This window comes from Bicyclus anynana, chromosome 15, assembly GCF_947172395.1.
Source record: "Bicyclus anynana chromosome 15, ilBicAnyn1.1, whole genome shotgun sequence".
Taxonomy (NCBI): Eukaryota; Metazoa; Arthropoda; class Insecta; order Lepidoptera; family Nymphalidae; genus Bicyclus; species Bicyclus anynana.
Genome location: NC_069097.1, coordinates 15793854 through 15806019, shown reverse-complemented (window position 1 = coordinate 15806019; position 12166 = coordinate 15793854). Strand labels below are relative to the sequence as shown.

The following is a 12166-nucleotide window of genomic DNA, read 5'->3' as shown; positions in this document are numbered from 1 at the left end:
GCAAACACTACCCGACCACCGCAGAACATGGCAATTTACACCCTATTGTCAAAAGCATAAAGTTTGTTTCGATTTTTTGCGACCTATGACAAATTTACCTCTGGATGTGATCATACTCTATAGTGAGATGGCAGTGTAAGAAACCGCGCAAGTATTTGGATTTTATGGTCACTTTTAGAGCTATTCGACGCTTTAAAAGATTATCAGTTTAACCTTTAGCAATATGAAATAACTTAGACTAGTGAATTTTACTGTAATATTTACAAAATAATGTAATTTTAAAAATATTTACAAAATCGAATAGAAACAAGCTTAACTTTTAATATTCATTTTAATGCAAGAATGGTCAGATGTTTTTTTTTTTCAGTTTTAGTAGCACACGCCGCTGGCATAGAATTATAACGATTCAGTACAAACTGAGTGTACATCATTATCACTGCATTATAGTCTTAGTCATTGTCTTATTATCTTAATGCGGTAAAGGATCTAAAGAGTTATTTCTAGAATTTTCACCAATGATAATAATTCATTAGACTAAAATTATCATACAAGTCGAGAGATAAAAATGTAACCAGTTTCGAGAACGTTTAAACGATAATTGAATTTAGAAGCCTCAATAGATCCACGGTAACGTGACAGCACTCTACGTCAACAGGTCACGGGTTTGATCCCCGCCCGCTAGACTATAGTCGTACCCACTTCTAAGATAGTCTTTTCGATTATTTGGAGGTTAGAGAGAACATAGGTCACATAAAAAAAAGATATATAAATATTCTTTAAGGAAAAAAAAAGAAAAATCGCGATCTCTTATACCACATGAGCATGCGACAAACGTAACAATAATTCAGAGCAGGATCAGTACAATCCCCGGCCGCTCCTCTGGGCCGCTCGGCATTGACATTCGCACGACTTGGCCGCACGCCAAGGAACACCATAACATCCATACGACTCGCGTATCCACCGTGAGTCGCAGGACCTTCGACCTTATTTCCAAATCGTTTCAACCGACGCACGAAGGGCATTCCACACGCTACGGCCTTGGGTACAAAGCCACACAAATTGATGTGTATAAGGGGGTAGATCATTAATGCAACTAACTTTGTCTCGAAAGCCCTCATGAGAATATCGGGATAAATGGTAGCCTAGTAGGTATATGTATTACTCTTAAATTAATAACTATCTCTGAGCCAAATTTATTCCAAATCCGGCTAGCTGATCTGGAGTTACAAATGGTGTAATTAACCCGACTTTGTTTTATATTATAATCTGTACTAATAACCTACACTTGACTTATGACAGGACGGACAGCTGACACTTTTAACAGTGTATGACATCGCAGCACACGCTGTGGGAACACGCTCTGAGCTCCTCTACGCCTTTATGCATGGATGTATTAGGCATCCTACTGATAACTTTTATACTGAAAACATATAAGCTGCTTGTTGGCAGCATGAATCATGGTAGTAGTGCCTCCCGGAACAAGCTCTTTCACAAAATGCTCTGCTACGTAACGTCACGTCTACACCGAGACGCAGTAGATTGCAAAAAGACAGAGGAAACGAGAAAACCTCTGTTTAAGCTCTGTTTAAAATACGTCCTAAAATTCCCACACTTGCAAGCAAACGCTTTCAAGCGATGCAAATGTTTGGAGTACGCCCGACAAATGTCCCAACGGATCGGGTTAAGCTATTGAAGCTTTAGTGTTGCTTCAAAAGCGTGCACGCTCGTAAAGCGTAGCCGAAACTGTCAGAGAAACTTACTATAAATCCCTTTAGAAGTTGCACGTGATGCGCCATTGACTCCATCTTGGATCTGCGCCACGCTATCAGTATAACAGCCAAGCAGTTATGGTCAATCAGAAAACAGGACAATTTCAATCTTACATCAATAAACCCAAGGTCGGTAGTATAATCCACAGCCAATAAGGCTTCCAACAAGGCTAAGGTTTTAAATTTTGTATCTATTGTGATACCGTGTCAATAGCTTTAGGTTTAGGTTTTTGAGCACTTGATACAACCTAAGTTAGAGTCATAAATTTGAAGGCGAATCAGTTCGATACCATTCGAACTGAATACCTTTTTAAATAATAAGGCGAGGGATAAATTATAAGGCGGTGTGTCTGTGTCAAAAGGGTGTAACTAATCACGGCCGAAATCAAAATCATACACGCCTGAGAATATTCAAAAATTGTTAAAATTTTAAAGTTATGGAAAAACACGTAAGTAAACAAAGATACCATTATTGTTACGTGTCCCTAAAACAGTGTCATCTAAATAATTAAATGTCTAACTGATTGAAATGTCGACGCCCAGCCCAGTTGAAACACGCTGATATTTGAAGAGTAGTTTCCATTTCTAGCAAAAAGAATTACTGAAAAAGGATTTTTGAAAATAGACCGGGGATTTAGATGAAAATCTGACTTTGAAGCTGTAAGGGTCAGGGTCAATTCAAAATATAGCCCTTCGAGAAGATTATCTGCAAGTTTCGTTACAGCTAAAGCATGTCAAGTAGTCTGAATGGAAAGATACATATCAGAAATTTGAACAAGGACATGGTAAGTGAGCCGTGGCCGAATTTGTCAAAGGCAAACTGACGCGGACGACCAGATATGCGGGTGGACAAAATTTTAATGAATTTACAACTAGCCACCAGAGTTGCCGGCTATTTCCTCGCCGTAACAAAGCTTTGAAACGATATATCTTTTACAATAAGGCCAAACTAAGCTATGACAAAAGGAATTTTTAAAAAACTCTACTACTATAAAGTTTCCGCTACCCGAGGTCAATCGATACATTGAAATTATGTTTGCGGAGAATTAGTTTAGAACCAATGATAATTTTTTTTTAAGATTAAATTATTTACACTTGATTTCGACTATAAAATTACCACATTGTTTTTAATATTCCTGAGTTTCATTTACATTGACATAAATATATTGCAGATGGAGTGAGCAACTCGTATCACTCGATCCTCCGAGTATCTGCGTGATCGAATCAGTAATGAAGTTAACCGCAGCAGAACCAAACGTACAGATATAACTAAACGAGTTACAAATCTGAAATGGCAATATGCTGAATAGCAAATACTTCGTAGCGCAATTGGATGTTAGGGTCCCAGTGCAGTGTTGGTCAACTTCCCACTTGGTGGACTGACGACATTAAAGGTGTCGCAGAGAGCCGCTGGTTAAGGGACCGTAGTGTTTGGAAACGTTAAACCGTCCCTACGAAAGGCCTATGTCCAGCAGACTACCCATTTTGGAGTTAGGAAGCATCCTATATCACTAGCAAGTGTTATATACATAGTAAACTTCCAAAAGCCTCTTTTTCGGCGAAGGTTTCAAATACATACTGAAGCTCTAATGTAAAGGCAGCCTTAACGAGAAAATTCTTAATGTCCTCACTTCAGATTAATAGTTCCAACGGAACATTTGGACTTTACGCCCAGTTTTAGGGTTAACCGATCTCCGGTCGCTGGTCGTAAAATCGATCTATCTGGAACGAAATAATAAATAGTTCCAATAGCTCACTACCGAAATCTCAGACATTAGTGTTCCTAAATTCACACTTTTTTATCCAACGACTAGTTAACTAGAGTGCGAACTCACCTGCAGGCTAATTCACTATCTTTGACGTATGGTAGTTGACGTTGACGAAATTGAGATTCTATGTAACTAACGTCATCCAGTACTAACTGGTGGATATCACATAGTAGGTAAATGGCATTTTGTTAAATGATTTAATGTTAATAATGAATAGGTCAGCTGTTGTTAAAATAATTAAATAATAAAAATAATCTAAGATTATTATGGTATTAACTGTATTATGGTATTAACTGAAACAAGAAGCAGATTATCTACCAGATGTTAGGTGTAACACGATCGCCTATGAACAAGCAAGTCTTCGCAGCGCATACAAGGAACATATAAAATAATAAAATGATCCGAGCTGGGAATTGAATCCATGATCTCTCTGTAGTACGTCAATGCTACAGCGTCTCAAGGGTCTATGCTGATGCATATAAAATTTTCTTTGTTACACGGAATGGGTTTTCATTTAACATCTTTGGTCCATCTGGTTCAATCAAGTATTACCAAGAAATAATAATGATTATGTTCTTTAGTTAATTCACTGTCAAATATTGACTTTCAATAATAGTTTCTTGTTGTATCGCTAACAAATAATAAAATTTAATGCCAAGGCCTGTAGGCAGTTGGGGCCGATCGAATTAACTGACTATTTATAACTTACACTTAGTTTAAGCCCTAATAGTGTACCTAATGGTTTAAGATTTCGGCCCTACCTACTCGAAGTTTTGCGGTTAATACCTACGTTTAGCTTTGCTTCCATAATGCTACTTCCCAGTGATAGCAAAATCAGTGGAAAAAGTTTGATGTGATCCCAAAGTCTGGAGTTCAAGCCCAGGGTTGTGTTAAGTAATACCTTTCTTCTAAAAAATTAAAAAAATTCAGTAAAAATCTATACGTCTCACTCATTTCTTTCGATCGTCCAACTACGAAAAAAATTGTGCCACGTATAAAAAAATCAGAAGGCCAAGATCGAAGGGTTGCAGCACCGGAGGAAGTAAAAATGGAAACGAATTCAAAATCTTAATCTATTCAGCAATTATATAACTAAATAACTGTTGACCTTGCTCTGTAATAGTACATATTCTAGTGAAGCCAAGCCCACAAAATAAGAATAATTTCCCCAACGTTTAAAATACAATACAATTTGACTTACATCGGCTCGTGGAAGCCAAAGTGGGCGATTAAGATTTGAAACCTGTAGCGTTTCTTGACACGCGTCCAAAAATGTTTGCTTACTCAAGGATAAGTGAAAAGTTTATATATATTACATGCTGCGCAATTTAAATGTCATTTTGAGAGTTAAATTGCGGGTATGCTGCAGAATTGTGTTCATGTTTTATATGTATAAGCATAGTCTTAGATTATAGCTAGTAGGTACTATACATAATTAAAATTATGAGAATTTTTAGTACGTAAAGTAGCGTCATCGCTATAACGCTAATAACTAATAATAAATATGGCTAAAACCCGCGTGAGTATTGTCGGTCTATGCCCGAATAGTTTCAAATCCTAACGAAGCCCTTAACCATGAAATTATTCATGAACACAAATGTGTACAAAGTAGTTAACATGTTAGCAAGCCTTAGGTTTAAGCTACAGTAGGTATGCACATATAACTTGCAGTGCACAAAACTGTACTTATAAATCCATATTAACGAAAATTATTAGTCTGAGCAAATATTTAAAATCCATCCAAAAATAAATAAAACATAATAAACGAATAAAATTATTAAATTAGGATTTGGGACTTCACCAAACCTATGGGAATCTGTCTTGTTATTGTCACCCTAGTCATACATCGGAAAGCAGCTTACCTGTAACAAAAAACATTCAGTTTATTATTTGCTCAAAATGATAATAATTTATCCTACCATTTAATGGGCCTGTGATCACCAGACCTTTGCCATAAAAGCTGAAAGTTTGTCAGCTCGAGCTCTTACCATAAGCAAATATTGGACCGAGCTAGCTTTGGGGAGGTAGCAGGGCCTGGCCCCTTAGAACCTTTCACATTTTACAACAATATTTTGTTTTCTACGGGATCAAATCAGCGGACCATTTCATAGTCCGTCAAGAATTTATCGGATCACTAACAAAATTACAGGTACATTATGCTGATGAGTATTATAATATAACGTCCTTAAGTAAATTTTAATACATTTGAGATGTAAAACCTTTATTGAGACGAAGTCGGACGGGGAGGTGGCAAGGATAATCCTAGTTGCGATCCAATCACTTAAAGAGCTTCAGTAATGGCCCGACTGTAAATGCAGTTAAATTATGGAAATCATTGGAAATTCATTATCTAGAATAATGTAAGAAAATAGGTCAATGTCTGTGCAGTTGTTGAAAGAGTTTGACAACAACGTCGTGGACAAGACTCTTGAAATGTATACCTGTTCTTTTTCGAAAACATCCATTCCGAACTTGTGGTATACACTAAAAATATTCAGACTTTCTCTATACATCGTAATACAAGCCTACGAGTATGTATACGAACTTGGAATTGCAATAGGGTATTTAAGGTAAGTGATTAGAGCAATTATTTCTCCCTCCAATTAGACAACGAATTACAAAAGAAAGCATGGAAATAACACTTGTTCAAACAATTTAAGCGTGAGAGAGTGGCAATAAAATCCGGGCGCACCTTAATCTCGTCTGCTTAAATAATGAATGAACGAGATTGATGAACTCAATCTCCCAAAAACTCCCCGGTGGGCTGCTGAGATTCAGTTACCTACAGCTGCCGCGCTGGGTTGCTAATAAAAGTTTACTGTTACGGCCGGTTCACATTGTTCAAGCCGCTTGAGCAACAAACCAATTGTAATATTGAGTACAAGCAGGCGTAAGTGTCTTTAACATTAACATCATTACACAACCACATAACACAGCCACATACGAGCGGCAATGGCACATAAACTCATCAGAAAATCTTCGACTTACGTTCACAACAAAACTCTACATGTTGTATTGAAATTTTTACTCTTCAATAAAATTAACATTAAGATTCAATTACGATTGAACATTACGAGTAGGTATGTACTTACTCATCATGTTCTCAAGAGTAAAAATATCAATTTATTATTCATTGTTGCAATTGAACTTCCGCAAAGTAACATCTACGACAATTTAATATTTTTAACATACATTAGCTCTGTCAACTCAAGCAAACAGCCTGTGTGAGTGAGTTCGACAATAGACTAACGGGCGGGGACGAAATGTACCTCTCTCATGAGGAGCAATGGAGTTTCAGTCCTTTATGGTTTCTTAATAGTAAAGTACTTTACTGAATAAATGATTTACAACCATAGGTGATGATGACTGCCAAACATTAGGTTTATGGATTTTAATAGCACTGGAACAGTGTAAATCAGCCAGTAATATGTTAAGTAATCCACGCTGTAAATCGTTATCCAATGCAATAATGGGGACATTCTACATTGTTTAGTGCACTTTAGTTAAGCATAAAGTAAATGAATTCCAAACAGGTAACGTGTAAATTTATCTAATTAAATGCAATCCTATTAATGACATAAAATTACAACAGTCGAACTTAATGAAAATAGTATTAATAAATAGTCAATAATACTACAGTTTAACAAAAAAAATTGTATTACATATAAAATTTTAACGATTTTAACGATCTTTGGTATTATAAATTATAACTTACATATATCTTCAAATTATCCGTATTCATAGTTGAGAACATTCTCTCTGATATCAGGATTAGACACACTGAGACAGACTGAGATCAGGAAAAAAAAGTTGCGTCCAAATCGGGCTATCAGTTCAAGACGACCGACGCTACATTATCACCACAGAACAGAGATCGCTAAAAGCTAACGCTTTTAGCAATAGAAGTAGCATAGGGGCGTGGCCCGCTTACACCCGGGTGTGCGGAGCTTCGCAAGCCTATCCGCGCATGTACTAGCAGTCTTGTTTCGTTGACTGACACGTTACGTCCTGCGGTTGTCAAATTCGGTAAATGAAAATAATTAAAAACGATTAGAAAAATGCTGTATTGTGCCGTTTTGGAATACAAAAATGATAGCCGCCACAAACATGTATCAAATTATGGTGTTTCGTAGCATCGTTAAGACGTATTTTATTATATTTTCATTAAAATATGAAAAAATAATTTTACTCAAAGTCACAAACTAAAATAAACTTTACGGGAATAGTACTAAAGTTTACTTTATTTTAATACAAGTTCGATTTTCTCGATGATTCTGTTGACACCAATGGGCATACATTTGCTGCGTCAACAACAAAACAAAACTATCATAAATCAAAAATATACAAAAATGATTTTATTGCAATAATTCTTCTATTCCTAATTAAATGTATTAATTATTAATATTATTAATCCTTGTTATTTTATATTTATATAATAATAAATAAATATACCATTATTTTATTGATTTCAAAGCCAAAGGTTTCAATTGAAAAGCAGCATATTTTATGATTTTAATATCTCCTCTAGCATTCAGGAGGCAGCATTTAAAAATATGATTCCAATGTATATATTATATTATGCTTTATATAAAATAAGACGAAAAATAGTCCAAAAAAATATTTTTATTTTTCTTGTTTTAGTTCTCCTGAAAAAAGTGTAATTTTGATTTATGTTAGTTTTGAATTTAAGCAGCTGCCATATGTCATTTGGCTATTCATTTAGGGATGTCGATAATAATATATCGATATTTTATATCTACTACTATTATGATGACACGATAATGATGAAATTTTCGAAAATTTTTTTTAGGAATCCGGAAAGGAAAAAATTTATCGAGGCGACTAGGAAGCAAAATTTGTTTTATGCAAAACCGCATTGTAATTTGTTCCAAACATTTTACGCAGTCAGATACGTTAATGTAAAGTGGAAACAGAAGATATTTAGTAGTCACGGCAGTGCCAAACAAAAAGATTTTTTTTTCTAAAAGTCGTATTTGTGTCTTTTAGGATACAAATAAAGTACATACTTAAAGTGTTAGGAACGTCAAGTCTGAGTATTTGTAATTGACCTATTGACTACTAACGGGTTGGAAAATAATCTACTGGTAACATTCATCATGAAACTCATTATAGTTAAATAGGAAATAATTGAGTTATTTTCTGCAAAAACCGACGAATTAAAAAAAAATATACTATCGTGTTTTTTATATATTTAGGAACTATTTTTACCTTGTGGAAAAGAGTGAATCTTTTCGTTGAAATATTTAGGAATTAAGTTTACGAAATACTTAGAGCAGCTGGTCACGTGTTTCTCAAAACTTAAACGAACGAATTTAGACATTGCAATAATGTGACATTGTGGTGTTTTTCTGATGATATCTAAAGTTGACAGATATGCATAACAATACATGCAGTTTGTATTGGCCTATTTCCTATTTGGTCTATTTTGTATTGGCAAATATTGTACAGTACATACTGAAAAAAATATAAAAAATCTTCTTCTGTAAATAAATATAGTTGGAAAAGAATAGTCTGAGAAAGATATGACGACACTGTACAATCTCGGGTTTTATTTTTTATTATTTGATTTTATATCAATTTCATTTGTAAGTCAAATTGTCCTGAACATTAAACATTGGTTTTTCCAAATGTATCACTCCGAAACTACTTAATAAAATGAAATGAAACTTAGCATAATTTAAGCAAATAGTACGAAGAAGGTTATAGATTCTTCATGTTGCGTATATAAAAATAGAAAGTATGAAATAGGGTTAGCCCCTATTTGATAAGGTTTCGTGGAAAGTACTTAATTTTTCAAGTTCACAAGTTATAGATTTGTGTTTGACCTTCTTTGTTGTGTAAACTCGAATCGTGCAAAGTTTCAGTTGTATTAATGTTTTTTCAGAGTGGTACATTAAAAAAATGCTTGTTTTTTACTTTCTTGTATGTGTTTCTTCATATATTTTAAATTTTTGATTGACTTATGTTGTTCTTCGTTTTTTTTAAACAACAGACGTTCGTTTTATTTACTGCGAGTAACGATGACTATCGATGTTTAAGACTATCGTTATGCCACATCCCTAGACAATATTAATAAAACAAAGTTAGGATCATTTTGAATCTTATTTATAAGGTAATAAAGCTTATAAATAGAGACAACTAGTGACGAGTAGCGGTACTATAGATTTCATTCATGATTTTTCATTCAAGAATTTTCATTTGTTTTGAGACAACAGTAATAAATAAATTTCAACTCTAATATAAGGGTAACATATGTCTTTTTTCACTAAATATTAAACAGCCAATTAAGTGAAGAGTTTATCAGTGTGATTAGTATTATTACACTATAAATGTGTTTGTAAGGCCACGCCCCCGGGTACGCTGGTTTCAATACAAAGAATTGGCACTTTATAAATCTAGTTACTTCTTATATCTGTGATTATCACAGCCAAACAAACACAAACGATATAAGTTTACAATACTCCTCTTTTACGTCGAGGGTTAAAAACAAAAACAACAAACACTCTCCCTTTCAAAAGTGGTAAATAAACAAACATGTTTCAGTCCTCATTGTAAATTCACATCTAATAACGAGGAAACATGGACGAATGGCCGGCAATGGCCGCCAGTGACGATAAAACCCGTCCAGAGTCCAAATCTCCGCCGCTTCAATAATTAATGAAGCGAGATTAATGAACTCGGTCCTTAACCTAAGTTTACGACACCCGATGCCGTGATTTAGGGAACGGCAACCTTAACCTAAGCAACATTGTTCTGGAATTTTGTCGATTAACTTTTATTTCACAGCCAAATACCATCGTGATTTTATAAAAGCTGGAGGTTTGTCAAATTTTGCTACGAGTGCTACTAAAGGTAAGGTACGATAAGCAAACGGTGTTTGGATGGTGATGGATTTAGTAGGTTTATTTTTAAGTCTAACATAATATTAGAAAACATATCCCCTGTCTTAACAGTTAGTTTCGTGGCAACCCTTCTAAAACATTGTTAATACTGGAACTTCAACGGTCTCTAGAGAATGATTGCCAGTTAAAGCGAAGTTACTCAAAGGTGACGGATGGAAACTGGTGGTATGTCTTTGTCGATAGGGTGATAACTAACCACGGCCGAAGCCGCCCTCCAGCCGGACCTGGACCAATTAAAAAACCTCAATCGCTCCAGCCGGGGATTGAACCCAGGTCTGTTTTGTAAATCCACCGAGGCCGTCAATAATACTGGACCCTTAAAACCTGCTAGCTTCCAAAGCCACCAAGGTCCAAACTCCATAATTGTCTAACGTATTGTATACCCTAGGACTCCTACCATTAACTTTATAAAATGAAGGTCTGGCCAAGATGTGTGTGTTTGAAGTAGCGAATAACCCACAAGATGATCTGTTTTATTAGACAAGTGACAAGTACGTCACAAGGCGCACTGCCCAAAAACATTACAGTGACGTATTACGAGCAGTTGAGCCGAGCGGCCGGGCTTAGCCGATCCCGGGAGCGCCGGAACTGGCGGACAAGTGTACCGAACGTAATCCCGGCATTACCCGCCGCGACTGTACAAATTGAACTACGAAGCAATGCTTCCAACGAACAACTACACCTATTAGCGGTTTGAATGAAAGTCGTTTCATTTTCAAAAGGCCATATTCTTATCTCAAATACATAGAAAGAGCCTAAAGCGATATACGAAATGAAAAACCAAATTACTTTGTATCTTCTAAGCCTAAAGCAATAAAGCTTTTCGCCATTTCTAATATCTTCGCGAACGGAGTTTCTGACAGATTTATAATAATGGTATTAAAACAAAATATAAACATGGTGACTTTAATTATCATCAGCATCGTTTATCAGTCTATTTGAATTGCACACTTCAAGCCTAACTCCTTAAAGGAGAGGGGATTTAGACACTATGCTCTTCCAATGCGGTAAACCACATAAGTTAACCCCTGCACATTTAAATTTAAATTTTAACAGTTAAATGCAGTTAAATTTTAACGTAAGTGTTAATAAACTGAAATCAGAATAGTTCTTTATTCAATACCTAACCGTTTAGTAAAAGGTATAGCTTAATTAGGTCTAACAATGAATTTTCGCTAACACACTATCTCGCTAATATACAGGATGTTGCGAAGTATTTCCCCTAAAATTAATTTTTCTTAAAGAATATAATAATAATAATAATAATAATAAAACTCATATAACTCTAGAGTTATGGGAAATACTCCCGAGCATCCTGTATATCTATACATATATTACAGAGATATTACACATCAGTGAACCAACGGATCAGTTACTAGTAAAAATAATCTTAGTAAATATCATTGCGTTAATGAAACTACTGAAATTATTATAAATCAATTATAATTATAATTTCACCCTAATCTCATATTTGTTCAATGTCGATAGTATACTTTTTTTCAAGTATGTAAAACTCGGATACACTGTAGAGATGATACGAGTGTGTATCTACAGCAAAACTTAACACCGCTACAAAACAAAACAAAAGAAAATCTATGAGAGAACAAGACGAAAAACTAAACAGAACTTTCCCCTTCGTTTCGCTCTACGTAAATGTACGACCTTTGGCACTAGCGTGCACTAACGGCCACAGAAGCCTTTAAAT

General features: G+C 35.2%; 1 protein-coding gene across 1 annotated transcript in view; it reads right to left on the bottom strand.

The window, feature by feature from the left end:
• The window catches only part of LOC112052799 (serine/threonine-protein kinase SMG1), a gene marked incomplete at its 5' end in the record, with an annotated part of 151569 nt that overhangs the window by 101902 nt on the left and 37501 nt on the right, over positions 1–12166 (bottom strand). The window lies entirely within an intron of this gene.